General features: G+C 48.9%; 41 non-coding genes and 1 pseudogene across 41 annotated transcripts; 1 reads left to right on the top strand and 41 right to left on the bottom strand.

Annotated features, from left to right (window-relative positions):
- Positions 1–126: 126 nt before the first annotated feature.
- On the bottom strand, positions 127–317 carry LOC140266220 (U2 spliceosomal RNA). Its single transcript, XR_011906868.1, has one exon. It is a non-coding gene; the product is annotated as a U2 spliceosomal RNA (small nuclear RNA).
- Positions 318–584: 267 nt separating this feature from the next.
- Positions 585–698, bottom strand: LOC140265703 (U5 spliceosomal RNA). The gene has a single exon (XR_011906402.1). It is a non-coding gene; the product is annotated as a U5 spliceosomal RNA (small nuclear RNA).
- Positions 699–1108: 410 nt separating this feature from the next.
- Positions 1109–1299, bottom strand: LOC140266211 (U2 spliceosomal RNA). Its single transcript, XR_011906860.1, has one exon. It is a non-coding gene; the product is annotated as a U2 spliceosomal RNA (small nuclear RNA).
- Positions 1300–1548: 249 nt separating this feature from the next.
- Positions 1549–1662, bottom strand: LOC140320945 (U5 spliceosomal RNA). The gene has a single exon (XR_011918713.1). It is a non-coding gene; the product is annotated as a U5 spliceosomal RNA (small nuclear RNA).
- Positions 1663–2048: 386 nt separating this feature from the next.
- On the bottom strand, positions 2049–2239 carry LOC140266381 (U2 spliceosomal RNA). The gene has a single exon (XR_011907016.1). It is a non-coding gene; the product is annotated as a U2 spliceosomal RNA (small nuclear RNA).
- Positions 2240–2514: 275 nt separating this feature from the next.
- Positions 2515–2628, bottom strand: LOC140265859 (U5 spliceosomal RNA). Its single transcript, XR_011906546.1, has one exon. It is a non-coding gene; the product is annotated as a U5 spliceosomal RNA (small nuclear RNA).
- A 399-nt stretch (positions 2629–3027) lies between these two features.
- On the bottom strand, positions 3028–3218 carry LOC140266210 (U2 spliceosomal RNA). Its single transcript, XR_011906859.1, has one exon. It is a non-coding gene; the product is annotated as a U2 spliceosomal RNA (small nuclear RNA).
- Positions 3219–3493: 275 nt separating this feature from the next.
- On the bottom strand, positions 3494–3607 carry LOC140320944 (U5 spliceosomal RNA). The gene has a single exon (XR_011918712.1). It is a non-coding gene; the product is annotated as a U5 spliceosomal RNA (small nuclear RNA).
- A 386-nt stretch (positions 3608–3993) lies between these two features.
- On the bottom strand, positions 3994–4184 carry LOC140266380 (U2 spliceosomal RNA). Its single transcript, XR_011907015.1, has one exon. It is a non-coding gene; the product is annotated as a U2 spliceosomal RNA (small nuclear RNA).
- Positions 4185–4459: 275 nt separating this feature from the next.
- Positions 4460–4573, bottom strand: LOC140265858 (U5 spliceosomal RNA). The gene has a single exon (XR_011906545.1). It is a non-coding gene; the product is annotated as a U5 spliceosomal RNA (small nuclear RNA).
- Positions 4574–4972: 399 nt separating this feature from the next.
- On the bottom strand, positions 4973–5163 carry LOC140266209 (U2 spliceosomal RNA). Its single transcript, XR_011906858.1, has one exon. It is a non-coding gene; the product is annotated as a U2 spliceosomal RNA (small nuclear RNA).
- A 267-nt stretch (positions 5164–5430) lies between these two features.
- LOC140266054 (U5 spliceosomal RNA) lies at positions 5431–5544 on the bottom strand. The gene has a single exon (XR_011906723.1). It is a non-coding gene; the product is annotated as a U5 spliceosomal RNA (small nuclear RNA).
- Positions 5545–5953: 409 nt separating this feature from the next.
- On the bottom strand, positions 5954–6144 carry LOC140320378 (U2 spliceosomal RNA). Its single transcript, XR_011918233.1, has one exon. It is a non-coding gene; the product is annotated as a U2 spliceosomal RNA (small nuclear RNA).
- A 275-nt stretch (positions 6145–6419) lies between these two features.
- LOC140320943 (U5 spliceosomal RNA) lies at positions 6420–6533 on the bottom strand. The gene has a single exon (XR_011918711.1). It is a non-coding gene; the product is annotated as a U5 spliceosomal RNA (small nuclear RNA).
- Positions 6534–6919: 386 nt separating this feature from the next.
- On the bottom strand, positions 6920–7110 carry LOC140266379 (U2 spliceosomal RNA). Its single transcript, XR_011907014.1, has one exon. It is a non-coding gene; the product is annotated as a U2 spliceosomal RNA (small nuclear RNA).
- Positions 7111–7385: 275 nt separating this feature from the next.
- On the bottom strand, positions 7386–7499 carry LOC140265857 (U5 spliceosomal RNA). The gene has a single exon (XR_011906544.1). It is a non-coding gene; the product is annotated as a U5 spliceosomal RNA (small nuclear RNA).
- A 399-nt stretch (positions 7500–7898) lies between these two features.
- LOC140320617 (U2 spliceosomal RNA) lies at positions 7899–8068 on the bottom strand (annotated as a pseudogene).
- A 239-nt stretch (positions 8069–8307) lies between these two features.
- On the bottom strand, positions 8308–8421 carry LOC140320769 (U5 spliceosomal RNA). Its single transcript, XR_011918552.1, has one exon. It is a non-coding gene; the product is annotated as a U5 spliceosomal RNA (small nuclear RNA).
- Positions 8422–8830: 409 nt separating this feature from the next.
- LOC140266491 (U2 spliceosomal RNA) lies at positions 8831–9021 on the bottom strand. Its single transcript, XR_011907117.1, has one exon. It is a non-coding gene; the product is annotated as a U2 spliceosomal RNA (small nuclear RNA).
- A 267-nt stretch (positions 9022–9288) lies between these two features.
- LOC140266053 (U5 spliceosomal RNA) lies at positions 9289–9402 on the bottom strand. Its single transcript, XR_011906722.1, has one exon. It is a non-coding gene; the product is annotated as a U5 spliceosomal RNA (small nuclear RNA).
- Positions 9403–9811: 409 nt separating this feature from the next.
- LOC140266378 (U2 spliceosomal RNA) lies at positions 9812–10002 on the bottom strand. Its single transcript, XR_011907013.1, has one exon. It is a non-coding gene; the product is annotated as a U2 spliceosomal RNA (small nuclear RNA).
- A 275-nt stretch (positions 10003–10277) lies between these two features.
- LOC140320673 (U5 spliceosomal RNA) lies at positions 10278–10391 on the bottom strand. Its single transcript, XR_011918464.1, has one exon. It is a non-coding gene; the product is annotated as a U5 spliceosomal RNA (small nuclear RNA).
- A 409-nt stretch (positions 10392–10800) lies between these two features.
- Positions 10801–10991, bottom strand: LOC140320161 (U2 spliceosomal RNA). The gene has a single exon (XR_011918034.1). It is a non-coding gene; the product is annotated as a U2 spliceosomal RNA (small nuclear RNA).
- Positions 10992–11258: 267 nt separating this feature from the next.
- On the bottom strand, positions 11259–11372 carry LOC140266051 (U5 spliceosomal RNA). The gene has a single exon (XR_011906721.1). It is a non-coding gene; the product is annotated as a U5 spliceosomal RNA (small nuclear RNA).
- Positions 11373–11781: 409 nt separating this feature from the next.
- On the bottom strand, positions 11782–11972 carry LOC140266422 (U2 spliceosomal RNA). Its single transcript, XR_011907053.1, has one exon. It is a non-coding gene; the product is annotated as a U2 spliceosomal RNA (small nuclear RNA).
- A 275-nt stretch (positions 11973–12247) lies between these two features.
- LOC140320713 (U5 spliceosomal RNA) lies at positions 12248–12361 on the bottom strand. The gene has a single exon (XR_011918501.1). It is a non-coding gene; the product is annotated as a U5 spliceosomal RNA (small nuclear RNA).
- Positions 12362–12747: 386 nt separating this feature from the next.
- On the bottom strand, positions 12748–12938 carry LOC140266532 (U2 spliceosomal RNA). The gene has a single exon (XR_011907154.1). It is a non-coding gene; the product is annotated as a U2 spliceosomal RNA (small nuclear RNA).
- Positions 12939–13213: 275 nt separating this feature from the next.
- On the bottom strand, positions 13214–13327 carry LOC140266104 (U5 spliceosomal RNA). The gene has a single exon (XR_011906770.1). It is a non-coding gene; the product is annotated as a U5 spliceosomal RNA (small nuclear RNA).
- A 409-nt stretch (positions 13328–13736) lies between these two features.
- LOC140320426 (U2 spliceosomal RNA) lies at positions 13737–13927 on the bottom strand. The gene has a single exon (XR_011918276.1). It is a non-coding gene; the product is annotated as a U2 spliceosomal RNA (small nuclear RNA).
- Positions 13928–14194: 267 nt separating this feature from the next.
- On the bottom strand, positions 14195–14308 carry LOC140266084 (U5 spliceosomal RNA). The gene has a single exon (XR_011906752.1). It is a non-coding gene; the product is annotated as a U5 spliceosomal RNA (small nuclear RNA).
- Positions 14309–14717: 409 nt separating this feature from the next.
- Positions 14718–14908, bottom strand: LOC140320430 (U2 spliceosomal RNA). Its single transcript, XR_011918280.1, has one exon. It is a non-coding gene; the product is annotated as a U2 spliceosomal RNA (small nuclear RNA).
- A 275-nt stretch (positions 14909–15183) lies between these two features.
- On the bottom strand, positions 15184–15297 carry LOC140265769 (U5 spliceosomal RNA). Its single transcript, XR_011906463.1, has one exon. It is a non-coding gene; the product is annotated as a U5 spliceosomal RNA (small nuclear RNA).
- A 409-nt stretch (positions 15298–15706) lies between these two features.
- LOC140320196 (U2 spliceosomal RNA) lies at positions 15707–15897 on the bottom strand. The gene has a single exon (XR_011918066.1). It is a non-coding gene; the product is annotated as a U2 spliceosomal RNA (small nuclear RNA).
- A 266-nt stretch (positions 15898–16163) lies between these two features.
- Positions 16164–16277, bottom strand: LOC140265658 (U5 spliceosomal RNA). Its single transcript, XR_011906362.1, has one exon. It is a non-coding gene; the product is annotated as a U5 spliceosomal RNA (small nuclear RNA).
- A 409-nt stretch (positions 16278–16686) lies between these two features.
- Positions 16687–16877, bottom strand: LOC140320294 (U2 spliceosomal RNA). Its single transcript, XR_011918155.1, has one exon. It is a non-coding gene; the product is annotated as a U2 spliceosomal RNA (small nuclear RNA).
- Positions 16878–17144: 267 nt separating this feature from the next.
- Positions 17145–17258, bottom strand: LOC140266116 (U5 spliceosomal RNA). The gene has a single exon (XR_011906781.1). It is a non-coding gene; the product is annotated as a U5 spliceosomal RNA (small nuclear RNA).
- A 409-nt stretch (positions 17259–17667) lies between these two features.
- Positions 17668–17858, bottom strand: LOC140266377 (U2 spliceosomal RNA). Its single transcript, XR_011907012.1, has one exon. It is a non-coding gene; the product is annotated as a U2 spliceosomal RNA (small nuclear RNA).
- A 274-nt stretch (positions 17859–18132) lies between these two features.
- LOC140265837 (U5 spliceosomal RNA) lies at positions 18133–18246 on the bottom strand. The gene has a single exon (XR_011906526.1). It is a non-coding gene; the product is annotated as a U5 spliceosomal RNA (small nuclear RNA).
- A 409-nt stretch (positions 18247–18655) lies between these two features.
- Positions 18656–18846, bottom strand: LOC140266376 (U2 spliceosomal RNA). The gene has a single exon (XR_011907011.1). It is a non-coding gene; the product is annotated as a U2 spliceosomal RNA (small nuclear RNA).
- Positions 18847–19103: 257 nt separating this feature from the next.
- Positions 19104–19217, bottom strand: LOC140265836 (U5 spliceosomal RNA). Its single transcript, XR_011906525.1, has one exon. It is a non-coding gene; the product is annotated as a U5 spliceosomal RNA (small nuclear RNA).
- An 850-nt stretch (positions 19218–20067) lies between these two features.
- Positions 20068–20231, top strand: LOC140320985 (U1 spliceosomal RNA). Its single transcript, XR_011918750.1, has one exon. It is a non-coding gene; the product is annotated as a U1 spliceosomal RNA (small nuclear RNA).
- A 1886-nt stretch (positions 20232–22117) lies between these two features.
- On the bottom strand, positions 22118–22308 carry LOC140266241 (U2 spliceosomal RNA). The gene has a single exon (XR_011906887.1). It is a non-coding gene; the product is annotated as a U2 spliceosomal RNA (small nuclear RNA).
- Between the last annotated feature and the right edge of the window lie 36 nt (positions 22309–22344).

Raw genomic sequence — 22344 nt, 5'->3', positions numbered from 1 at the left:
CGGTTAGCCGGCACCCGGCTCGCTCCCAGAGCCATGTTAAAGTCTGCCTCGCATTCACTCCCTTTTCTCAGCAGACTAAAAGAAACTTCCATCCTGCACCACTGTTTGCTTTTTCATAAGAGCAGAGAAGAGTGCACCGTTCCCAGCAGCACTGCAGTACCGGGTCGATGCTTGGAGTGAACGGAGCAAGCTCCTTTTTCAACTCCTGTTCCTAAAAATCCATTTAATATGTAGTCCTCGTATAGAGGACATATCAGATATTAAACTGATAAGAACAGATACTACACTTGATCTTAGCCAAAAGGCCGAGAAGCGATAACTGTCCACTGGTTCACGTCCGAGTGCCCTTCCTGGCACAATGCGTACTTGTCGCGGTGTTCTTTTTATGGCCATAGGTGGCCAGAGAGTCACTTTGCACCTCCGCCCACCCGCTGCACTGAGCACCCTTTTAAATGGTATAACTTTGCACTCCCGCGAGCACCATTCAAGCAACATCGGCACAGTCACAACAAGTAAGGCGACTCTACTCAGGGAAGTCACTCTGCACAGGAACAAGATTTCTTTTGCACAGACAGAAAGGGCTTCACCCGCAAAGGTAAAGCCTGCCAAAAATAGAAACAACTCATTAGTACTGCTCTCCACGGAAGTCTTTAGTAAAAGGCGAAAGACTTGTACGTTATGAAGAGAAACCAGAGTACGACTATCCGTCACTGCGGGAGCAGCGCAACAGGAAAAGTTGGCATAGCCACCTTCCCCATGGTGAGCTTTGCTTGGTTGAGACGCTTGCTCCCCCTTGCTCCTCGGCTGACCAAGTAGGAACAATCGGGCCCTATTCGATGGCTGCCTTTTTTTTTACTCTGTGCAAAAGACAAGGCAGCCACAAACACCACGGGAAACACCGTATTGAGGCTTTGTTCTGAGCGCTCATTCGGTGTCGCGTTTCTTTCAAGCAATTCTCCCAGTTAGCCCGCACTCGGCTCGCTCCCAGAGCCGTGTTAAAGTCTGCCTCGCATTCACTCCCTTTTCTCAGCAGACTAAAAGAAAATTTCATATTGGGCTCCCTGAAACTTCCATCCTGCACCACTGTTTGCTTTTTCACAAGAGCAGAGAAGAGTGCACCGTTCCCAGCGGCACTGCAGTACCGGGTCGATGCTTGGAGTGAACGGAGCAAGCTCCTTTTTCAACTCCTGTTCCTAAAAATCCATTTAATATGTAGTCCTCGTATAGAGGACATATCAGATATTAAACTGATAAGAACAGATACTACACTTGATCTTAGCCAAAAGGCCGAGAAGCGATAACTGTCCACTGGTTCACGTCCGAGGGCCCTTCCTGGCACAATGCGCACTTGTCGCGGTGTTCTTTTTATGGCCATAGGTGGCCAGAGAGTCACTGAGCACTCTTCAGCCCTTTTAAATGGTATAACTTTGCACTCCCGCGAGCACCATTCAAGCAACATCGGCACAGTCACAACAAGTAAGGCGACTCTACTCAGGGAAGTCACTCTGCACAGGAACAAGATTTCTTTTGCACAGACAGAAAGGGCTTCACCCGCAAAGGTAAAGCCTGCCAAAAATAGAAACAACTCATTAGTGCTGCTCTCCACGGAAGTCTTTAGTAAAAGGCGAAAGACTTGTACGTTATGAAGAGAAACCAGAGTACGATTATCCGTCACTGCGGGAGCAGGGCACCAGGCCAGTTGGCATAGCCACCTTCCCCATGGTGAGCTTTGCTTGGTTGAGACGCTTGCTCCCCCTTGCTCCTCGGCTGACCAAGAAGGAACAATCCGGCCCTATTCGATGGCTGCCTTGTCTTTTACTCTGTGCAAAAGACAAGGCAGCCACAAACACCCCGGGAAACACCGTATTGAGGCTTTGTTCTGAGCGCTCATTCGGTGTCGCGTTTCTTTCAAGCAATTCTCCCGGTTAGCCGGCACCCGGCTCGCTCCCAGAGCCGTGTTAAAGTCTGCCTCGCTTTCACTCCCTTTTCTCAGCAGACTAAAAGAAACTTCCATCCTGCACCACTGTTTGCTTTTTCACAAGAGCAGAGAAGAGCGCACCGTTCCCAGCGGCACTGCAGTACCGGGTCGATGCTTGGAGTGAACGGAGCAAGCTCCTTTTTCAACTCCTGTTCCTAAAAATCCATTTAATATGTAGTCCTCGTATAGAGGACATATCAGATATTAAACTGATAAGAACAGATACTACACTTGATCTTAGCCAAAAGGCCGAGAAGCGATAACTGTCCACTGGTTCACGTCCGAGGGCCCTTCCTGGCACAATGCGGACTTGTCGCGGTTTTCTTTTTATGGCCATAGGTGGCCAGAGAGTCACTTTGCACCTCCGCCCACCCGCTGCACTGAGCACTCTTCAGCCCTTTTAAATGGTATAACTTTGCACTCCCGCGAGCACCATTCAAGCAACATCGGCACAGTCACAACAAGTAAGGTGACTCTACTCAGGGAAGTCACTCTGCACAGGAACAAGATTTCTTTTGCACAGACAGAAAGGGCTTCACCCGCAAAGGTAAAGCCTGGCAAAAATAGAAACAACTCATTAGTGCTGCTTTCCACGGAAGTCTTTAGTAAAAGGCGAAAGACTTGTACGTTATGAAGAGAAACCAGAGTACGATTATCCATCACTGCGGGAGCAGGGCACCAGGCCAGTTGGCATAGCCACCTTCCCCATGGTGAGCTTTTCTTGGTTGAGACGCTTGCTCCTCGGCTGACCAAGTAGGAACAATTGGGCCCTATTCGATGGCTGCCTTGTCTTTTACTCTGTGCAAAAGACAAGGCAGCCACAAACACCACGGGAAACACCGTATTGAGTCTTTGTTCTGAGCGCTCATTCGGTGTCGCGTTTCTTTCAAGCAATTCTCCCGGTTAGCCCGCACTCGGCTCGCTCCCAGAGCCGTGTTAAAGTCTACCTCGCATTCACTCCCTTTTCTCAGCATACTAAAAGAAAATTTCATCTTGGGCTCCCTGAAACTTCCATCCTGCACCACTGTTTGCTTTTTCACAAGAGCAGAGAAGAGTGCACCGTTCCCAGCGGCACTGCAGTACCGGGTCGATGCTTGGAGTGAACGGAGCAAGCTCCTTTTTCAACTCCTGTTCCTAAAAATCCATTTAATATGTAGTCCTCGTATAGAGGACATATCAGATATTAAACTGATAAGAACAGATACTACACTTGATCTTAGCCAAAAGGCCGAGAAGCGATAACTGTCCACTGGTTCACGTCCGAGGGCCCTTCCTGGCACGATGCGCACTTGTCGCGGTTTTCTTTTTATGGCCATAGGTGGCCAGAGAGTCACTTTGCACCTCCGCCCACCCGCTGCACTGAGCACTCTTCAGCCCTTTTAAATGGTATAACTTTGCACTCCCGCGAGCACCATTCAAGCAACATCGGCACAGTCACAACAAGTAAGGCGACTCTACTCAGGGAAGTCACTCTGCACAGGAACAAGATTTCTTTTGCACAGACAGAAAGGGCTTCACCCGCAAAGGTAAAGCCTGCCAAAAATAGAAACAACTCATTAGTGCTGCTCTCCACGGAAGTCTTTAGTAAAAGGCGAAAGACTTGTACGTTATGAAGAGAAACCAGAGTACGATTATCCGTCACTGCGGGAGCAGGGCACCAGGCCAGTTGGCATAGCCACCTTCCCCATGGTGAGCTTTGCTTGGTTGAGACGCTTGCTCCCCCTTGCTCCTCGGCTGACCAAGAAGGAACAATCCGGCCCTATTCGATGGCTGCCTTGTCTTTTACTCTGTGCAAAAGACAAGGCAGCCACAAACACCCCGGGAAACACCGTATTGAGGCTTTGTTCTGAGCGCTCATTCGGTGTCGCGTTTCTTTCAAGCAATTCTCCCGGTTAGCCGGCACCCGGCTCGCTCCCAGAGCCGTGTTAAAGTCTGCCTCGCTTTCACTCCCTTTTCTCAGCAGACTAAAAGAAACTTCCATCCTGCACCACTGTTTGCTTTTTCACAAGAGCAGAGAAGAGCGCACCGTTCCCAGCGGCACTGCAGTACCGGGTCGATGCTTGGAGTGAACGGAGCAAGCTCCTTTTTCAACTCCTGTTCCTAAAAATCCATTTAATATGTAGTCCTCGTATAGAGGACATATCAGATATTAAACTGATAAGAACAGATACTACACTTGATCTTAGCCAAAAGGCCGAGAAGCGATAACTGTCCACTGGTTCACGTCCGAGGGCCCTTCCTGGCACAATGCGGACTTGTCGCGGTTTTCTTTTTATGGCCATAGGTGGCCAGAGAGTCACTTTGCACCTCCGCCCACCCGCTGCACTGAGCACTCTTCAGCCCTTTTAAATGTTATAACTTTGCACTCCCGCGAGCACCATTCAAGCAACATCGGCACAGTCACAACAAGTAAGGTGACTCTACTCAGGGAAGTCACTCTGCACAGGAACAAGATTTCTTTTGCACAGACAGAAAGGGCTTCACCCGCAAAGGTAAAGCCTGGCAAAAATAGAAACAACTCATTAGTGCTGCTTTCCACGGAAGTCTTTAGTAAAAGGCGAAAGACTTGTACGTTATGAAGAGAAACCAGAGTACGATTATCCATCACTGCGGGAGCAGGGCACCAGGCCAGTTGGCATAGCCACCTTCCCCATGGTGAGCTTTGCTTGGTTGAGACGCTTGCTCCTCGGCTGACCAAGTAGGAACAATTGGGCCCTATTCGATGGCTGCCTTGTCTTTTACTCTGTGCAAAAGACAAGGCAGCCACAAACACCACGGGAAACACCGTATTGAGTCTTTGTTCTGAGCGCTCATTCGGTGTCGCGTTTCTTTCAAGCAATTCTCCCGGTTAGCCCGCACTCGGCTCGCTCCCAGAGCCGTGTTAAAGTCTACCTCGCATTCACTCCCTTTTCTCAGCATACTAAAAGAAAATTTCATCTTGGGCTCCCTGAAACTTCCATCCTGCACCACTGTTTGCTTTTTCACAAGAGCAGAGAAGAGTGCACCGTTCCCAGCGGCACTGCAGTACCGGGTCGATGCTTGGAGTGAACGGAGCAAGCTCCTTTTTCAACTCCTGTTCCTAAAAATCCATTTAATATGTAGTCCTCGTATAGAGGACATATCAGATATTAAACTGATAAGAACAGATACTACACTTGATCTTAGCCAAAAGGCCGAGAAGCGATAACTGTCCACTGGTTCACGTCCGAGGGCCCTTCCTGGCACAATGCGCACTTGTCGCGGTGTTCTTTTTATGGCCATAGGTGGCCAGAGAGTCACTTTGCACCTCCGCCCACCCGCTGCACTGAGCACCCTTTTAAATGGTATAACTTTGCACTCCCGCGAGCACCATTCAAGCAACATCGGCACAGTCACAACAAGTAAGGCGACTCTACTCAGGGAAGTCACTCTGCACAGGAACAAGATTTCTTTTGCACAGACAGAAAGGGCTTCACCCGCAAAGGTAAAGCCTGCCAAAAATAGAAACAACTCATTAGTGCTGCTCTCCACGGAAGTCTTTAGTAAAAGGCGAATGACTTGTACGTTATGAAGAGAAACCAGAGTACGATTATCCGTCACTGCGGGAGCAGGGCACCAGGCCAGTTGGCATAGCCACCTTCCCCATGGTGAGCTTTGCTTGGTTGAGACGCTTGCTCCCCCTTGCTCCTCGGCTGACCAAGTAGGAACAATCGGGCCCTATTCGATGGCTGCCTTGTCTTTTACTCTGTGCAAAAGACAAGGCAGCCACAAACACCACGGGAAACACCGTATTGAGGCTTTGTTCTGAGCGCTCATTCGGTGTCGCGTTTCTTTCAAGCAATTCTCCCGGTTAGCCCGCACTCGGCTCGCTCCCAGAGCCGTGTTAAAGTCTGCCTCGCATTCACTCCCTCTTCTCAGCAGACTAAAAGAAAATTTCATCTTGGGCTCCCTGAAACTTCCTTCCTGCACCACTGTTTGCTTTTTCACAAGAGCAGAGAAGAGCGCACCGTTCCCAGCGGCACTGCAGTACCGGGTCGATGCTTGGAGTGAACGGAGCAAGCTCCTTTTTCAACTCCTGTTCCTAAAAATCCATTTAATATGTAGTCCTCGTACAGAGGACAAATCAGATATTAAACTGATAAGAACAGATACTACACTTGATCTTAGCCAAAAGGCCGAGAAGCGATAACTGTCCACTGGTTCACGTCCGAGGGCCCTTCCTGGGACGATGCGCACTTGTCGCGGTTTTCTTTTTATGGCCATAGGTGGCCAGAGAGTCACTTTGCACCTCCGCCCACCCGCTGCACTGAGCACTCTTCAGCCCTTTTAAATGGTATAACTTTGCACTCCCGCGAGCACCATTCAAGCAACATCGGCACAGTCACAACAAGTAAGGCGACTCTACTCAGGGAAGTCACTCTGCACAGGAACAAGATTTCTTTTGCACAGACAGAAAGGGCTTCACCCGCAAAGGTAAAGCCTGCCAAAAATAGAAACAACTCATTAGTGCTGCTCTCCACGGAAGTCTTTAGTAAAAGGCGAAAGACTTGTACGTTATGAAGAGAAACCAGAGTACGATTATCCGTCACTGCGGGAGCAGGGCACCAGGCCAGTTGGCATAGCCACCTTCCCCATGGTGAGCTTTGCTTGGTTGAGACGCTTGCTCCCCCTTGCTCCTCGGCTGACCAAGAAGGAACAATCCGGTCCTATTCGATGGCTGCCTTGTCTTTTACTCTGTGCAAAAGACAAGGAAGCCACAAACACCCCGGGAAACACCGTATTGAGGCTTTGTTCTGAGCGCTCATTCGGTGTCGCGTTTCTTTCAAGCAATTCTCCCGGTTAGCCGGCACCCGGCTCGCTCCCAGAGCCGTGTTAAAGTCTGCCTCGCTTTCACTCCCTTTTCTCAGCAGACTAAAAGAAACTCCCATCCTGCACCACTGTTTGCTTTTTCACAAGAGCAGAGAAGAGCGCACCGTTCCCAGCGGCACTGCAGTACCGGGTCGATGCTTGGAGTGAACGGAGCAAGCTCCTTTTTCAACTCCTGTTCCTAAAAATCCATTTAATATGTAGTCCTCGTATAGAGGACATATCAGATATTAAACTGATAAGAACAGATACTACACTTGATCTTAGCCAAAAGGCCGAGAAGCGATAACTGTCCACTGGTTCACGTCCGAGGGCCCTTCCTGGCACAATGCGGACTTGTCGCGGTTTTCTTTTTATGGCCATAGGTGGCCAGAGAGTCACTTTGCACCTCCGCCCACCCGCTGCACTGAGCACTCTTCAGCCCTTTTAAATGTTATAACTTTGCACTCCCGCGAGCACCATTCAAGCAACATCGGCACAGTCACAACAAGTAAGGTGACTCTACTCAGGGAAGTCACTCTGCACAGGAACAAGATTTCTTTTGCACAGACAGAAAGGGCTTCACCCGCAAAGGTAAAGCCTGGCAAAAATAGAAACAACTCATTAGTGCTGCTTTCCACGGAAGTCTTTAGTAAAAGGCGAAAGACTTGTACGTTATGAAGAGAAACCAGAGTACGATTATCCATCACTGCGGGAGCAGGGCACCAGGCCAGTTGGCATAGCCACCTTCCCCATGGTGAGCTTTGCTTGGTTGAGACGCTTGCTCCTCGGCTGACCAAGTAGGAACAATTGGGCCCTATTCGATGGCTGCCTTGTCTTTTACTCTGTGCAAAAGACAAGGCAGCCACAAACACCACGGGAAACACCGTATTGAGTCTTTGTTCTGAGCGCTCATTCGGTGTCGCGTTTCTTTCAAGCAATTCTCCCGGTTAGCCCGCACTCGGCTCGCTCCCAGAGCCGTGTTAAAGTCTACCTCGCATTCACTCCCTTTTCTCAGCAGACTAAAAGAAAATTTCATCTTGGGCTCCCTGAAACTTCCATCCTGCACCACTGTTTGCTTTTTCACAAGAGCAGAGAAGAGTGCACCGTTCCCAGCGGCACTGCAGTACCGGGTCGATGCTTGGAGTGAACGGAGCAAGCTCCTTTTTCAACTCCTGTTCCTAAAAATCCATTTAATATGTAGTCCTCGTATAGAGGACATATCAGATACTACACTTGATCTTAGCCAAAAGGCCGAGAAGCGATAACTGTCCACTGGTTCACGTCCGAGGGCCCTTCCTGGCACAATGCGCACTTGTCGCGGTGTTCTTTTTATGGCCATAGAGTCACTGAGCACTCTTCAGCCCTTTTAAATGGTATAACTTTGCACTCCCGCGAGCACCATTCAAGCAACATCGGCACAGTCACAACAAGTAAGGCGACTCTACTCAGGGAAGTCACTCTGCACAGGAACAAGATTTCTTTTGCACAGACAGAAAGGGCTTCACCCGCAAAGGTAAAGCCTGCCAAAAAAAGAAACAACTCATTAGTGCTTCTCTCCACGGAAGTCTTTAGTAAAAGGCGAAAGACTTGTACGCTATGAAGAGAAACCAGAGTACGATTATCCGTCACTGCGGGAGCAGGGCACCAGGCCAGTTGGCATAGCCACCTTCCCCATGGTGAGCTTTGCTTGGTTGAGACGCTTGCTCCCCCTTGCTCCTCGGCTGACCAAGTAGGAACAATCGGGCCCTATTCGATGGCTGCCTTGTCTTTTACTCTGTGCAAAAGACAAGGCAGCCACAAACACCACGGGAAACACCGTATTGAGGCTTTGTTCTGAGCGCTCATTCGGTGTCGCGTTTCTTTCAAGCAATTCTCCCGGTTAGCCCGCAATCGGCTCTTTCCCAGAGCCGTGTTAAAGTCTGCCTCGCATTCACTCCCTTTTCTCAGCAGACTAAAAGAAAATTTCATCTTGGGCTCCCTGAAACTTCCATCATGCACCACGGTTTGCTTTTTCACAAGAGCAGAGAAGAGCGCACCGTTCCCAGCAGCACTGCAGTACCAGGTCGATGCTTGGAGTGAACGGAGCAAGCTCCTTTTTCAACTCCTGTTCCTAAAAATCCATTTAATATGTAGTCCTCGTATAGAGGACATATCAGATATTAAACTGATAAGAACAGATACTACACTTGATCTTAGCCAAAAGGCCGAGAAGCGATAACTGTCCACTGGTTCACGTCCGAGGGCCCTTCCTGGCACAATGCGCACTTGTCGCGGTGTTCTTTTTATGGCCATAGGTGGCCAGAGAGTCACTTTGCACCTCCGCCCACCCGCTGCACTGAGCACCCTTTTAAATGGTATAACTTTGCACTCCCGCGAGCACCATTCAAGCAACATCGGCACAGTCACAACAAGTAAGGCGACTCTACTCAGGGAAGTCACTCTGCACAGGAACAAGATTTCTTTTGCACAGACAGAAAGGGCTTCACCCGCAAAGGTAAAGCCTGCCAAAAATAGAAACAACTCATTAGTGCTGCTCTCCACGGAAGTCTTTAGTAAAAGGCGAATGACTTGTACGTTATGAAGAGAAACCAGAGTACGATTATCCGTCACTGCGGGAGCAGGGCACCAGGCCAGTTGGCATAGCCACCTTCCCCATGGTGAGCTTTGCTTGGTTGAGACGCTTGCTCCCCCTTGCTCCTCGGCTGACCAAGTAGGAACAATCGGGCCCTATTCGATGGCTGCCTTGTCTTTTACTCTGTGCAAAAGACAAGGCAGCCACAAACACCACGGGAAACACCGTATTGAGGCTTTGTTCTGAGCGCTCATTCGGTGTCGCGTTTCTTTCAAGCAATTCTCCCGGTTAGCCCGCACTCGGCTCGCTCCCAGAGCCGTGTTAAAGTCTGCCTCGCATTCACTCCCTCTTCTCAGCAGACTAAAAGAAAATTTCATCTTGGGCTCCCTGAAACTTCCTTCCTGCACCACTGTTTGCTTTTTCACAAGAGCAGAGAAGAGCGCACCGTTCCCAGCGGCACTGCAGTACCGGGTCGATGCTTGGAGTGAACGGAGCAAGCTCCTTTTTCAACTCCTGTTCCTAAAAATCCATTTAATATGTAGTCCTCGTATAGAGGACATATCAGATATTAAACTGATAAGAACAGATACTACACTTGATCTTAGCCAAAAGGCCGAGAAGCGATAACTGTCCACTGGTTCACGTCCGAGGGCCCTTCCTGGCACGATGCGCACTTGTCGCGGTTTTCTTTTTATGGCCATAGGTGGCCAGAGAGTCACTTTGCACCTCCGCCCACCCGCTGCACTGATCACTCTTCAGCCCTTTTAAATGGTATAACTTTGCACTCCCGCGAGCACCATTCAAGCAACATCGGCACAGTCACAACAAGTAAGGCGACTCTACTCAGGGAAGTCACTCTGCACAGGAACAAGATTTCTTTTGCACAGACAGAAAGGGCTTCACCCGCAAAGGTAAAGCCTGCCAAAAATAGAAACAACTCATTAGTGCTTCTCTCCACGGAAGTCTTTAGTAAAAGGCGAAAGACTTGTACGCTATGAAGAGAAACCAGAGTACGATTATCCGTCACTGCGGGAGCAGGGCACCAGGCCAGTTGGCATAGCCACCTTCCCCATGGTGAGCTTTGCTTGGTTGAGACGCTTGCTCCCCCTTGCTCCTCGGCTGACCAAGTAGGAACAATCGGGCCCTATTCGATGGCTGCCTTGTCTTTTACTCTGTGCAAAAGACAAGGCAGCCACAAACACCACGGGAAAGACCGTATTGAGGCTTTGTTCTGAGCGCTCATTCAGTGTCGCGTTTCTTTCAAGCAATTCTCCCGGTTAGCCCGCAATCGGCTCTTTCCCAGAGCCGTGTTAAAGTCTGCCTCGCATTCACTCCCTTTTCTCAGCAGACTAAAAGAAAATTTCATCTTGGGCTCCCTGAAACTTCCATCCTGAACCACGGTTTGCTTTTTCACAAGAGCAGAGAAGAGCGCACCGTTCCCAGCAGCACTGCAGTACCAGGTCAATGCTTGGAGTGAACGGAGCAAGCTCCTTTTTCAACTCCTGTTCCTAAAAATCCATTTAATATGTAGTCCTCGTATAGAGGACATATCAGATATTAAACTGATAAGAACAGATACTACACTTGATCTTAGCCAAAAGGCCGAGAAGCGATAACTGTCCACTGGTTCACGTCCGAGGGCCCTTCCTGGCACAATGCGCACTTGTCGCGGTGTTCTTTTTATGGCCATAGGTGGCCAGAGAGTCACTTTGCACCTCCGCCCACCCGCTGCACTGAGCACCCTTTTAAATGGTATAACTTTGCACTCCCGCGAGCACCATTCAAGCAACATCGGCACAGTCACAACAAGTAAGGCGACTCTACTCAGGGAAGTCACTCTGCACAGGAACAAGATTTCTTTTGCACAGACAGAAAGGCCTTCACCCGCAAAGGTAAAGCCTGCCAAAAATAGAAACAACTCATTAGTGCTGCTCTCCACGGAAGTCTTTAGTAAAAGGCGAATGACTTGTACGTTATGAAGAGAAACCAGAGTACGATTATCCGTCACTGCGGGAGCAGGGCACCAGGCCAGTTGGCATAGCCACCTTCCCCATGGTGAGCTTTGCTTGGTTGAGACGCTTGCTCCCCCTTGCTCCTCGGCTGACCAAGTAGGAACAATCGGGCCCTATTCGATGGCTGCCTTGTCTTTTACTCTCTGCAAAAGACAAGGCAGCCACAAACACCACGGGAAACACCGTATTGAGGCTTTGTTCTGAGCGCTCATTCGGTGTCGCGTTTCTTTCAAGCAATTCTCCCGGTTAGCCCGCACTCGGCTCGCTCCCAGAGCCGTGTTAAAGTCTGCCTCGCATTCACTCCCTCTTCTCAGCAGACTAAAAGAAAATTTCATCTTGGGCTCCCTGAAACTTCCTTCCTGCACCACTGTTTGCTTTTTCACAAGAGCAGAGAAGAGCGCACCGTTCCCAGCAGCACTGCAGTACCGGGTCGATGCTTGGAGTGAACGGAGCAAGCTCCTTTTTCAACTCCTGTTCCTAAAAATCCATTTAATATGTAGTCCTCGTATAGAGGACATATCAGATATTAAACTGATAAGAACAGATACTACACTTGATCTTAGCCAAAAGGCCGAGAAGCGATAACTGTCCACTGGTTCACGTCCGAGGGCCCTTCCTGGCACAATGCGCACTTGTCGCGGTGTTCTTTTTATGGCCATAGGTGGCCAGAGAGTCACTTTGCACCTCCGCCAACCCGCTGCACTGAGCACTCTTCAGCCCTTTTAAATGGTATAACTTTGCACTCCCGCGAGCACCATTCAAGCAACATCGGCACAGTCACAACAAGTAAGGCGACTCTACTCAGGGAAGTCACTCTGCACAGGAACAAGATTTCTTTTGCACAGTCAGAAAGGGCTTCACCCGGAAAGGTAAAGCCTGCCAAAAATACAAACAACTCATTAGTGCTACTCTCCACGGAAGTCTTTAGTAAAAGGCGAAAGACTTGTACGTTATGAAGAGAAACCAGAGTACGATTATCCGTAACTGCGTGAGCAGGGCACCAGGCCAGTTGGCATAGCCACTTTCCCCATGGTGAGCTTTGCTTGGTTGAGACGCTTGCTCCCCCTTGCTCCCCGGCTGACCAAGTAGGAACAATCGGGCCCTATTCGATGGCTGCCTTGTCTTTTAATCTGTGCAAAAGACAAGGCAGCCACAAACACCACGAGAAACACCGTATTGAGGCTTTGTTCTGAGCGCTCATTCGGTGTCGCGTTTCTTTCAAGCAATTATCCCGGTTAGCCCGCACTCGGCTCGCTCCCAGAGCCGTGATAAAGTCTGCCTCGCATTCACTCCCTTTTCTCAGCAGACTAAAAGAAAATTTCATCCTGCACCACTGTTTGCTTTTTCACAAGAGCAGAGAAGAGCGCACCGTTCCCAGCGGCACTGTAGTACCGGGTCGATGCTTGGAGTGAACGGAGCAAGCTCCTTTTTCAACTCCTGTTCCTAAAAATCCATTTGATATGTAGTCCTCGTATAGAGGACATATCAGATATTAAACTGATAAGAACAGATACTACACTTGATCTTAGCCAAAAGGCCGAGAAGCGATAACTGTCCACTGGTTCACGTCCGAGGGCCCTTCCTGGCACAATGCGCACTTGTCGCGGTGTTATTTTTATGGCCATAGGTGGCCAGAGAGTCACTTTGCACCTCCGCCCACACGCTGCACCGAGCACTCTTCAGCCCTTTTAAATGGTATAACTTTGCACTCCCGCGAGCACCATTCAAGCAACATCGGCACAGTCACAACAAGTAAGGCGACTCTACTCAGGGAAGTCACTCTGCACAGGAACAAGATTTCTTTTGCACAGACAGAAAGGGCTTCACCCGCAAAGGTAAAGCCTGCCAAAAATAGAAACAACTCATTAGTGCTGCTCTCCACGGAAGCCTTTAGTAAAAGGCGAAAGACTAGTACGTTATGAAGAGAAACCATTGTACGATTATGTGTCACTGCGGGAGCAGGGCACCAGGCATGTTGGCATAGCCACCTTCCCCATGGTGAGCTTTCTTTGGTTGAGACGCTTGCTCCCCCTTGCTCCCCGGCTGACCGAGTAGGAACAATCGGGCCCTATTCGATGGCTGCCTTGTCTTTTACTCTGTGAAAAAGACAAGGCAGCCACAAACACCACGGGAAACACCGTATTGAGGCTTTGTACTGAGCGCTCATTCGGTGTCGTGTTTCTTTCAAGCAATTCTCCCGGTTAGCCCGCACTCGGCTCGCTCCCAGAGCCGTGTTAAAGTCTGCCTCGCATTCACTCCCTTTTCTCAGCAGACTAAAAGAAAATTTCATCTTGGGCTCCCTGAAACTTCCATCCTGCACCACTTTTTGCTTTTTCACAAGAGCAGAGAAGAGCGCACCGTTCCCTGCGGCACTGCAGTACCGGGTCGATGCTTGGAGTTAAGAGAGCAAGCTCCTTTTTCAACTCCTGTTCCTAAAAATCCATTTAATATGTAGTTCTCGCATAGAGGACATATCAGATATTAAACTGATAAGAACAGATACTACACTTGATCTTAGCCAAAGGGCCGAGAAGCGATAACTGTCCACTGGTTCACGTCCGAGGGCCCTTCCTGGCACAATGCACACTTGTCACGGTGTTCTTTTTATGGCCATAGGTGGCCAGAGAGTCACTTTGCACCTTCGCTGCACTGAGCACTCTTCAGCCCTTTTAAATGGTATAACTTTGCACTCCCGCGAGCACCATTCAAGCAACATCGGCACAGTCACAACAAGTAAGGCGACTCTACTCAGGGAAGTCACTCTGCACAGGAACAAGATTTCTTTTGCAAAGACAGAAAGGGCTTCACCCGCAAAGGTAAAGCCTGCCAAAAATAGAAACAACTCATTAGTGCTGCTCTCCACGGAAGTCTTTAGTAAAAGGCATAAGACTTGTACATTATGAAGAGAAACCAGAGTACGATTATCCGTCACTGCAGGAGCAGGGCACCAGGCCAGTTGGCATAGCCACCTTCCCCATGGTGAGCTTTGCTTGGTTGAGACGCTTGCTCCCCCTTGCTCCTCGGCTGACCAAGTAGGAACAATCGGGCCCTATTCGATGGCTGCCTTGTCTTTTACTCTGTGCAAAAGACAAGGCAGCCACAAACAACACGGGAAACACCGTATTGAGGCTTTGTTCTGAGCGCTCATTCGGTGTCGCGTTTCTTTCAAGCAATTCTCCCGGTTAGCCCGCAAACGGCTCGCTCCCAGAGCCGTGTTAAAGTCTGTCTCGAATTCACTCCCTATTCTCAGCAGACTAAAAGAAAATTTCATCGTGGGCTCCCTGAAACTTCCATCCTGCACCACTGTTTGCTTTTTCACAAGAGCAGAGAAGAGCGCACCGTTCCCAGGGGCACTGCAGTACCGGGTCGATGCTTGGAGTGAACGGAGGAAGCTCCTTTTTCAACTCCTGTTCCTAAAAATCCATTTAATATGTAGTCCTCGTATAGAGGACATACCAGATATTAAACTGATAAGAACAGATACTACACTTGATCTTAGCCAAAAGGCCGAGAAGCGATAACTGCCCACTGGTTCACGTCCGAGGGCCCTTCCTGGCACAATGCGCACTTGTCGCGGTGTTCTTTTTATGGCCATAGGTGGCCAGAGAGTCACTTTGCACCTCCGCCCACCCGCTGCACTGAGCACTCTTCAGCACTTTTAAATGGTATAACTTTGCACTCCCGCGAGCACCATTCAAGCAACATCGGCACAGTCACAACAAGTAAGGCGACTCTACTCAGGGAAGTCACTCTGTCCAGGAACAAGATTTCTTTTGCACAGACAGAAAGGGCTTCACCCGCAAAGGTAAAGCCTGCCAAAAATAGAAACAACTCATTAGTGCTGCTCTCCACGGAAGTCTTTAGTAAAAGGCGAAAGACTTGTACGTTATGAGGAGGAACCAGAGTACGATTATCCATCTCTGCGGGAGCAGGGCACCAGGCCAGTTGGCATAGCCACCTTCCCCATGGTGAGCTTTGCTTGGTTGAGAGGCTTGCTCCCCCTTGCTCCTCGGCTAACCAAGTAAGAACAATCGGGCCCTATTCGATGGCTGCCTTGTTTTTTACTCTGTGCAAAAGACAAGGCAGCCACAAACACCACGGGAAACACCGTATTGAGGCTTTGTTCTGAGCGCTCATTCGCTGTCGCGTTTCTTTCAAGCAATTCTCCCGGTTAGCCCGCACTCGGCTCGCTCCCAGAGCCGTGTTAAAGTCTGCCTCGCATTCACTCCCTTTTCTCAGCAGACTAAAAGAAAATTTCATCTTGGGCTCCCTGAAACTCCCATCCTGCACCACTGTTTGCTTTTTCACAAGAGCAGAGAAGAGCGCACCGTTCCCAGCGGCACTGCAGTACCGGGTTGATGCTTGGAGTGAACGGAGCAAGCTCCTTTTTCAACTCCTGTTCCTAAAAATCCATTTAATATGTAGTCCTCGTATAGAGGACATATCAGATATTAAACTGATAAGAACAGATACTACACTTGATCTTAGCCAAAAGGCCGAGAAGCGATAACTGTCCACTGGTTCACGTCCGAGGGCCCTTCCTGGCACAATGCGCACTTGTCGCGGTGTTCTTTTTATGGCCATAGGTAGCCAGAGAGTCACTTTGCACCTCCGCTGCACTGAGCACTCTTCAGCAGTTTAAATGGTATAACTTTGCACTCCCGCGGGCACCATTCAAGCAACATCGGCACAGTCACAACAAGTAAGGCGACTCTACTCAGGGAAGTCACTCTGCACAGGAACAAGATTTCTTTTGCACAGACAGAAAGGGCTTCACCCGCAAAGGTAAAGCCTGCCAAAAAAAGAAACAACTCATTAGTGCTGCTCTCCACGGAAGTCTTTAGTAAAAGGCAAAAGACTTGTACGTTATGAAGAGAAACCAGAGTACGATTATCCGTCACTGCGGGAGCAGGGCACCAGGCCAGTTGGCATAGCCACCTTCCCCATGGTGAGCTTTGCTTGGTTGAGACGCTTGCTCCCCCTTGCTCCCTGGCTGACCAAGTAGGAACAATCGGGCCCTATTCGATGGCTGCCTTGTCTTTTACTCTGTGCAAAAGACAAGGCAGCAACAAACACCACGGGAAATACCGTATTGAGGCTTTGTTCTGAGCGCTCATTCGGTGTCGCGTTTCTTTCAAGCAATTCTCCCGGTTAGCCCGCACCCGGCTCGCTCCCAGAGCCGTGTTAAAGTCTGCCTCGCATTCACTCCCTTTTCTCAGCAGACTAAAAGAAAATTTCATCTTGGGCTCCCTGAAACTTCCATCCTGCACCACTGTTTGCTTTTTCACAAGAACAGAGAAGAGCACACCGTTCCCAGCGGCACTGCAGTACCGGGTCGATGCTTGGAGTGAACAGAGCAAGCTCCTTTTTCAACTCCTGTTCATAAAAATCCATTTAATATGTAGTCCTCGTATAGAGGACATATCAGATATTAAACTGATAAGAACAGATACTACACTTGATCTTAGCCAAAAGGCAGAGAAGCGATAACTGTCCACTGGTTCATGTCCGAGGGCCCTTCCTGGCACAATGCGCACTTGTCGCGGTGTTCTTTTTATGGCCATAGGTGGCCAGAGAGTCACTTTGCATCTCCGCCCACCCGCTGCACTGAGCACCCTTTTAAATGGTATAACTTTGCACTCCCGCGAGCACCATTCAAGCAACATCGGCACAGTCACAACAAGTAAGGCAACTCTACTCAGGGAAGTCACTCTGCACAGGAACAAGATTTCTTTTGCACAGACAGAAAGGCCTTCACCCGCAAAGGTAAAGCCTGCCAAAAATAGAAACAACTCATTAGCGCTGTTCTCCACGGAAGTCTTTAGCAAAAGGCGAATGACTTGTACGTTATGAAGAGAAACCAGAGTACGATTATCCGTCACTGCGGGAGCAGGGCACCAGGCCAGTTGGCATAGCCACCTTCCCCATGGTGAGCTTTGCTTGGTTGAGACACTTGCTCCCCCTTGCTCCTCGGCTGACCAAGTAGGAACAATCGGGCCCTATTCGATGGCTGCCTTGTCTTTTACTCTCTGCAAAAGACAAGGCAGCCACAAACACCACGGGAAACACCGTATTGAGGCTTTGTTCTGAGCGCTCATTCAGTGTCGCGTTTCTTTCAAGCAATTCTCCCGGTTAGCCCGCACTCGGCTCGCTCCCAGAGCCGTGTTAAAGCCTGCCTCGCATTCACTCCCTCTTCTCAGCAGACTAAAAGAAAATTTCATCTTGGGCTCCCTGAAACTTCCATCCTGCACCACTGTTTGCTTTTCCACAAGAGCAGAGAAGAGCGCACCGTTCCCAGCGGCACTGCAGTACCGGGTCGATGCTTGGAGTGAACGGAGCAAGCTCCTTTTTCAACTCCTGTTCCTAAAAATCCATTTAATATGTAGTCCTCGTATAGAGGACATATCAGATATTAAACTGATAAGAACAGATACTACACTTGATCTTAGCCAAAAGGCCGAGAAGCGATAACTGTCCACTGGTTCACGTCCGAGGGCCCTTCCTGGCACAATGCGCACTTGTCGCGGTGTTCTTTTTATGGCCATAGGTGGCCAGAGATTCACTTTGCACCTCCGCCCACCCGCTGCACTGAGCACTCTTCAGCCCTTTTAAATGGTATAACTTTGCACTCCCGCGAGCACCATTCAAGCAACATCGGCACAGTGACAACAAGTAAGGCGACTCTACTCAGGGAAGTCACTCTGCACAGGAAAAGATTTCTTTTGCACAGACAGAAAGGGCTTCACCCGCAAAGGTAAAGCCTGCCAAAAATAGAAACAACTCATTAGTGCTGCCTTCCACGGAAGTCTTTAGTAAAAGGCGAAAGACTTGTACGTTATGAAGAGAAACCAGAGTACGATTATCCGTCACTGCGGGAGCAGGGCACCAGGCCAGTTGGCATAGCCACCTTCCCCATGGTGAGCTTTGCTTGGTTGAGACGCTTGCTCCCCCTTGCTCCTCGGCTGACCAAGTAGGAACAATCGGGCCCTATTCGATGGCTGCCTTGTCTTTTACTCTGTGCAAAAGACAAGGCAGCCACAAACACCACGGGAAACACCGTATTGAGGCTTTGTTCTGAGCGCTCATTCAGTGTCGCGTTTCTTTCAAGCAATTCTCCCGGTTAGCCCGCAATCGGCTCGCTCCCAGAGCCGTGTCAAAGTCTGCCTCGCGTTCACTCCCTTTTCTCAGCAGACTAAAAGAAAATTTCATCTTGGGCTCCGTGAAACTTCCATCCTGCACCACTGTTTGCTTTTTCACAAGAGCAGAGAAGAGCGCACCGTTCCCAGCGGCACTGCAGTACCGGGTCGATGCTTGGAGTGAACGGAGCAAGCTCCTTTTTCAACTCCTGTTCCTAAAAATCCATTTAATATGTAGTCCTCGTATAGAGGACATATCAGATATTAAACTGATAAGAACAGATACTACACTTGATCTTAGCCAAAAGGCCGAGAAGCGATAACTGTCCACTGGTTCACGTCCGAGGGCCCTTCCTGGCACAATGCGCACTTGTCGCGGTGTTCTTTTTATGGCCATAGGTGGCCAGAGAGTCACTTTGCACCTCCGCCCAACCGCTGCACTGAGCACTCTTCAGCCCTTTTAAATGGTATAACTTTGCACTCCCGCAAGCACCATTCAAGCAACATCGGCAAAGTCACAACAAGTAAGGCGACTCTGCACAGGAACAAGATTTCTTTTGCACAGACAGAAAGGGCTTCACCCGCAAAGGTAAAGCCTGCCAAAAATAGAAACAACTCATTAGTGCTGCCTTCCACGGAAGTCTTTAGTAAAAGGCGAAAGACTTGTACGTTATGAAGAGAAACCAGAGTACGATTATCCGTCACTGCGGGAGCAGGGCACCGGGCCAGTTGGCATAGCCACCTTCCCCATGGTGAGCTTTGCTTGGTTGAGACGCTTGCTCCCCCTTGCTCCTCGGCTGACCAAGTAGGAACAATCGGGCCCTATTCGATGGCTGCCTTGTCTTTTACTCTGTGCAAAAGACAAGGCAGCCACAAAAATCACGGGAAACACCGTATTGAGGCTTTGTTCTGAGCGCTCATTCGGTGTCGCGTTTCTTTCAAGCAATTCTCCCGGTTATGCTTGGAGATGCGCTGAAAGAAATACATTTTTGCTGCAAGTTCCTTGGTTGTCTGTCTGCAGTGGAGATATGCAAGATAGCAAGGTTTGCCAAATGCTGCAGCATGTCGACACAACAGATATGCAGTTGCGCAGTTGTTAGGTGAGGTCATACAGTGCAGTCACTCTAGGCAGGTGGGCATTGCCTTAGAGATGGGGAGGAACAAAATGAAAAAAGAGGACATGTGACCACTGAAGTGGATCTTTAGCAAGGTTTGCCAAATGCTGCAGCATGTTTGCACTGGAGATATGCAGCTGCCCAGCCGTGAGGGTTTGCCTCAACTGAGAAATTTCCCAGTGTGGGTGTGGCTTTAGAGATGGGGAGGAGGGGAAAGAAATACATTTGTGCTGAAAGTTCCTTGGTTGTTTAAAAGAAGAAGTGATCAGAAAGATAATGAAAAGCCTTACTGTTTTAATCTGCAAACGTTTTAGTTTCGGGGTAGCTGCTGCTGCTGGCATGGCACACCAGACAGTTGAAGTTGCAGCACCGTCCGGCCGAGTGAGGCACCTGGGAAAGAGGTATCAGCCTCTGACATTTCCAACTCATACTTACCTGGCAGGAGAGACACCATGATCAAGAAGGTGGTTCATTCAAGGCGAGGCTCAGTCATTGCACACCGACTGTACTGACCCTTGCGAATTCCCCAAATGTGGGAATCTCGACTGCATAATTTCTGATAGTGGGGGACTGCGTTCGCGCTTTCCCCTGATTTGGCTGTTGAACATCAGTATATCTCATCTAAAATTCCCTTTTTTGACCTTATGTCACTGTTTTAGCAACACCTTGCCGTCTTTAAAATGGATGTTTAGTAAGGTATGCTGAATGCTGCAGCATGTCTGCACAACAGATATGCAGCTGCGCAGTCAGGTGAGGTCATACAGTGCAGTCACCCCAGGCAGGTGGGCATTGCCTTAGAGATGGGGAGGAACAAAATGAAAAAAAGAGGAAATGTGACCACTGAAGTGGATGTTTAGCCAGGTTTGCCAAATGCTGCAGCATGTCTGCACTGGAGATATGCAGCTGCCCAGCCGTGAGGGTTTGCCTCAACTGAGAAATTTCCCAGTGTGGATGGGTGTGGCTTTAGAGATGGGGAGGAAGGGAAAGAAATACATTTGTGCTGCAAGTTCCTTGGTTGTTTAAAAGAAGAAGTGATCAGAAAGATAATGAAAAGCCTTACTGTTTTAATCTGCAAACATTTTAGTTCCGGGGTAGCTGCTGCTCCACTCTTCTGGGTTTTGTTTCAGTCATTAGAAGCCAAACTATTGCTTTTATAGGTTACTTTTAATCAAAGTTTAAGCCTCCAATGATGGAGAGCAGTTCATTCAGTCCTGACTAGAACCAGAAAATATCACCATATTAGTCCAGTGCTCAGGTCTCTGCACTAGCTTTCTGCCGCTCAGAGAATAGACTTTAAAACAGTTCTATTTAGCTGTGCACATGACAACTGAAAGTATTTTATTTGCACTCTTCGCTTTTAATTTAATTAATTAGTTATTTTCTATCTTTTATGGAATTATTTTATTGGCCTTCTTGTGATTTTATGTAGCTGTAAAGCAATTTTGTTTACGAATTGTGCTCTACAAATAAACTTGCCTTGCCTTTCCTCAACCTAAAAGGAGCTTTCCATTTGTGGGGCTTCTGCAGGCCCCTCCCCGTCTTCTGCCTCACCTGACTTCTGTCCTCCATTCAGGGGTTTTGGTGGGAAATTTGAATTTCCCAGCCTAGCTGTTTTAAATAGCTCATCAACTGCCTCTGACTGCCCTCCATTTCCACCTCCTTCCTGTATTTTTAGGGATTTCAACTTGTTGGCAAAAGATTTTGGGCAATCTCTGAAGAGGTGGTTTTATTCTCCACAGAGATTGCACTTTCTGCCATTCGTACACTCTTCGATGGTGTGACCAATTTCTCTACATTTGCGACAAAATACCTTTGTGCAGGCGTCCAACAGATGCCCATGCTCCCCACACGGCAGAGTTTCGGCTGTCCCTGGTAGTGGATGTAGCCTCTGTTTTTCTGCAAGACAATCATGGGTGGGAGATGTTTCAGGCCCTAGAAGCCCTGGGGGTCTTGCCATTGTTGGATGGGGACCCTCCAGGTGCAATTCCAAATGCCATTGCAGTATTTCAACCTGCAATGAGCAAGAAAGCAAAAACAACCAAAAACATTTTGATAAAGAATTTTAACTACAATATAGTTGGAAAACTTTAATCAAGCACAAAAATACCTCTTAAGCACAGGTTCTTAATGCCAAAGCATGCACAAAATCAAGGACACAGAGAAGGCAATCATAGTCTTAACCAAAAGATAGAGAAACAACAAATAAGAATCTACTTGGCTCTACTCTACTCCGAGAAGTCACTCTGCACAGCAACATGATTTTCTTTTGCACAAACAGAAAAGACTTCACCCGCAAAGGTAAAGCCATCCAAAAATAGAAACAACTCATTAGTGCTGCTCTCCACGGAAGTCTTTAGTAAAAGGCGAAAGACACTCCCAGAGCCGTGTTAAAGTCTGCCTCGCATTCACTCCCTTTTCTCAGCAGACTAAAAGAAACTTCCATCCTGCACCACTTTTTGCTTTTTCACAAGAGCAGAGAAGAGCGCACCGTTCCCAGCGGCACTGCAGTACCGGGTCGATGCTTGGAGTGAACGGAGCAAGCTCCTTTTTCAACTCCTGTTCCCAAAAATCCATTTAATATGTAGTCCTCGTATAGAGGACATATCAGATATTAAACTGATAAGAACAGATACTACACTTGATCTTAGCCAAAAGGCCGAGAAGCGATAACTGTTCACTGGTTCACGTCCGAGGGCCCTTCCTG

Source organism: Leuresthes tenuis, unplaced genomic scaffold (genome assembly GCF_036924035.1).
Source record: "Leuresthes tenuis unplaced genomic scaffold, fLeuTen1.0.hap1 SCAF_12, whole genome shotgun sequence".
Classification (NCBI taxonomy): Eukaryota; Metazoa; Chordata; class Actinopteri; order Atheriniformes; family Atherinopsidae; genus Leuresthes; species Leuresthes tenuis.
This window is presented reverse-complemented; position numbering and strand designations above follow the sequence as displayed.